Here is a 4,342-nt window from a genome sequence, read left to right on the forward strand (position 1 = left end):
CATCTAAATTATTAGTAGCATATGCAAATGGGTGAGTGGTAGTGTCTACTCAATAGACTAGGAGAATGGATTTTAACTTAGGAGACAATCATTCCAACATGGGGTTCAAAGTCATGAATTTAAGAGCTTATGAGTGTTTGTTAGAAATGGATTGGCTAATCCCCAATAACGCTCACATTCATTGTGGGAAAGATCAAAGCATATTCTTGGATCAAAAGTGAAAATTAGTAACCACTCAAGGCCAATCTGGGAACCCCAGAATTCAACTACTAGCAAAAGCTTCTCGGATTATGAAGGGGCTAAGAAAATGACTACCTATCTACCTAATCAAGCTTAATAAGATTGAGCAAGCAAAGGAAGTCGATGAAGAGCCATCATGGATAAAAGAATATGCAGATGTATTCCCTCCTGAAGAGCTTACAAAACTTCCTCCACCAAGAGAAGTTGATAATGAGGTCAAGCTAACACCAAGAGCTAGATCGGTAGCAAAGCGACCCTATCATATCTCCATTCCAGAAGCCATTGAGTTAAAAGAACAACTCAAGTAACTTTTGGATCAAGGTACATCAAACCAATTAATTCACCATGGGAACCACCAATGTTGTTCCAAAAGAAGGTAGACAGAACCCTCTGTCTTTGCATCGACTACCCTAGGCTAAATTAAGTGATGATCAAGAACAAATATCCAATTCTAAGGATAGATGAATTACTTGACCATCTTTAAGGTGCAAAGATATTTTCAAAGAATGATCTATGATCAAGATACTATCAGATAAGAATCAAAGAAGAGGACTATTAACCCCAACGCAAGACAAGAATAAATAAAAGAAAAATTAAATCCAAGAAAATTCCAAAATGCGGACCCAATGAAGTCAACAAGAAGGAGAAAAGGCAAAAGGCACAAATGTAATCTCAGAAAAATGCAAAAGACAGAAGATGCATTTTTAAACGAAAGACGCCTCTAAAATTTTGTAAAAGAGCACTAAGCTTCATCCTGTGCAAATTGTAAAATCTAGACTGGCATAGGTGAAGGAATAAGGCAAATAAAAGGGAATAGGAAAAGAGGACCTTGGCAAGATGCTTGGTCATGTAAAAAAGGGGATGGGTGCCCAAAGGATTTAGAGCTTGTATATAAACTCAAAAAGTGAATGAGAAGCTCATTATTGGTGTGTGTGGCAAAAGTAGCTATCTTCTTCTTCTCTTATCTTCCTCTTGCTTGTGCTTGTGCTTGTGCTTGAGAGAGGGAGTGTGAGAGTGTGAGAGAGTGAGTGTGTGAGGGTAAGGGACTGTGGTGGACAAGCTCTCCATCCTCTCCTCTCTTCTTCTCTTCTATTCTCTTCTCTTGTCTTGCGCATGTTGTTAGAAGGAAGGCATAGGAACCCACTATGAGCAAGGGAGTATAAAGGCAAATGAGTGTGAATAACCCTAGGGGTAGGGGAAACCCTAACCCTAGCTTGGCAAAGGCTATATAAACAGCCTATGGGTCACTATCAAGAGTGGGAGAGTGTACCCAAGTTGTACTCTAAGCAACTTAGTAAGCAAGATTTCATTCTTGTACTTTGAGCTCTCTTCTCCCTCTTGTGCACACATTCCAATGCTGCAACTCTGGTTTTTCAACATAGTATCAGAGCCATCTTTGATCTCCTCAGCTTCCCTCAGCCTCAGCTATCACTAAGTGCACATGAGCCTTTACCTCCTTCATCTTATCCTTCTTTCCTCCATAGCTGTCTATAACCTACCTCCATTGGAGGACTTGGGGAGGACAAAGGAGGCCATGTTAGCCTATGCTTTCTTCTAGAGATCTCTTTTCCACATCAGGGTGCAGTTCCTCGTCAGGTCTACCCCTGACGTTGTCCATGCGTGAGGCCGGCATTGAGTGATTCCCAGAAGCAGGAGTAGTTTCTGACAGCGCGAAATTCGTGCTATTGTACACGTAGCAGCAGACGCGATCCCAATAGCTATCTTGGGGCTTTGATAGCCCCCTTAGTGGGCTATCCTCATCTACAAGGGTTTGTGGAAATTCCTCTCACAGAGAGAGATCTCTACCAAACTCTAACTGTGTTTTTTGAGGCAGCCATAGCCAACAAGCTCCAAGCTTGACATTTTGTCATTTTTTCACTTTGAGCTTCATTAACAATGATTCTAATCACTAAAGCAGAGTCTCTAAAGCCTATTCCAGAGTCTAAAGCTCTTGGGCATGCTCAATGGACATCACTAAGCATTGGGAAGCTGACTTCCAACCGGGTTCCATTCAAGCACTTCACTAAGCTTGACAATAGTGTTTTCTAAACACTAATCATGAATCATCTAATCATTTGCTTGCTGGGCATTCACTAAAATCCAGTGAGTTTTTTTTATTCCTCTTCGTATATTGTTGTAAGGTTATGTGTACAATTAACACATAGACCATCATACACTAGAAGTGTATTGCATATCGTGAGTGACTTTGTTTCAAGTACATAGGTCAATGAAATCAAAAGCATGAGTGTCATTGTACTCTCCTCGGAATCATTAGCAACAACAAGCATTGAGATCATAGATCAACCTTGTCCAACACAAGCTTCATCCACTAAGCCATACCACAAGGAGGAGCTTGAAGTCCAGTCTAGGTTTACTTCATTAAAACCTAAAAAGACTATTAAACCTCGGAAGAAGTTTGCACATAAGAAAAAACCACCACAGTCAGACTTTGAAATATTATATTTATATGATTTTCAGCCTTTCTCTTCATTGCAACTTTGATTTCAAATTGTTTGATTTGCTTCCGCATTCAGTGGAAAAATTGTAAGGGACTAGACACTGCCCTTGTCCTAACAAGTGGTAAGAACTTCCCAATGACCACAACATATGATGATGTCCATCCTCAAAGTCGAAAGTTTGATGGCAAAGTTTTCCACCCATGGCAGGTACTTATAAAATACAAAATGATGGAGAGAGGGTATTGGCCTCTCATTCAAGGCAGTAGGGCTGTAAACTCTGCAAATCTGGTTGATATGAAGGATGACCAACGTGCTAAAGCAATCATAATGTTACACTTAGATGAATCCCTGATTCATCATGTTGATCAACTAAACACTGCTAAAGAAAAATGGGATGAGCTTGAAAAGCTCTATGGAGCCACTGAAAAAAATACTAAAATCTTCCTTAAAATTGAATTCTTTAGCTTGGAATATCGTTCAGGAGAAGATTTGGGAAAATTCATCTCTCATATGAAGGGACTTATGGCACAGCTTGCCTCTGTACAAGCTCCAATACATGAAGAAGATGCTATTGCTATTCTCCTAAAAGCTGTAAAACAGGTGTTTCCTACTCTTTTAACCACTCTCACCAACATTCTAGATCCTACATTGGCAAGTACCATTCAATCCTATTTGGATGAAGAAAAGAGGGACCACAAAGAAAGCAGCAACAGTCAAGCAACTTCAAATTCCCGTGATCAAGTATTGGTTCATACAGTTCTCACTAGATGTTCCTTCTGTAAGAAAAAAGGACATCTTGTAAACAACTATTGGGGAAGGCATAGGAACCCACTATAAGCAAGGGAGTATAAGGGCAGATGAGTGTGAATAGCCCTAGGGGCAGGGGAAACCCTAACCCTAGCTTGGCAAAGGCTATATAAATAGCCTATGGGTCACTATCAAGAGTGGGAGAGTGTACCCAAGTTGTACTCTAAGCAACTTAGTAAGCAAGATTTCATTCTTGTACTTTGAGCTCTCTTCTCCCTCTTGTGCACACATTCCAATGCTGCAACTCTAGTTTTTCAACACGTGGCTATGGTGGATGGAGCTTAATGGTAGAGGGTTGAGCTTTGCTTGAGCTCGCATAACGGATTGTGGAGCTACTAGAGTGCTTGAGGGAGGAGGCTACTCATTCGGGCATCAAGGTAAGCTTGCATGATGAATCGTGGAGCTACCAGAGTGCTTGAGGGAGGAGGCTACTCATTTGGGCACATTAAGGTAAGCTCACTACATTCTGTCTTTTTCCACTCTCAATACCAGAGACACTGTGGTGGCTCTGGTGCCTCTTCACATCAGACATACCTCTTGGGAGGTGCATCCATGACCTAAGAAGGATTATTGAGAGTTATTATGAGAGTATTGTAGTGAGGATATGATGTACTATTGAGAGAGAGAGAGAGAGAGAGAGAGAGAGAGAGAGAGAGAGAGAGAGAGAGAGAGAGAGAGAGAGAGAGAGAGAGAGAGAGAGAGAGAGAGCTAATTCTATCAAAACAGTGTAACTGTATATGAGAGATTGAGAGAGAGAACTATGAAGACATTGAAGATAAATACTATGTGATTGATTTCCATTAAAAAATGGTGTATTTTTTTATGTTCATTGTTAT

The sequence above is a fragment of the Lygodium microphyllum genome, chromosome 16 (genome assembly GCF_053477565.2).
Source record: "Lygodium microphyllum isolate KBCC chromosome 16, Lygodium_microphyllum_v1.1.10, whole genome shotgun sequence".
NCBI classification, from domain to species: domain Eukaryota; kingdom Viridiplantae; phylum Streptophyta; class Polypodiopsida; order Schizaeales; family Lygodiaceae; genus Lygodium; species Lygodium microphyllum.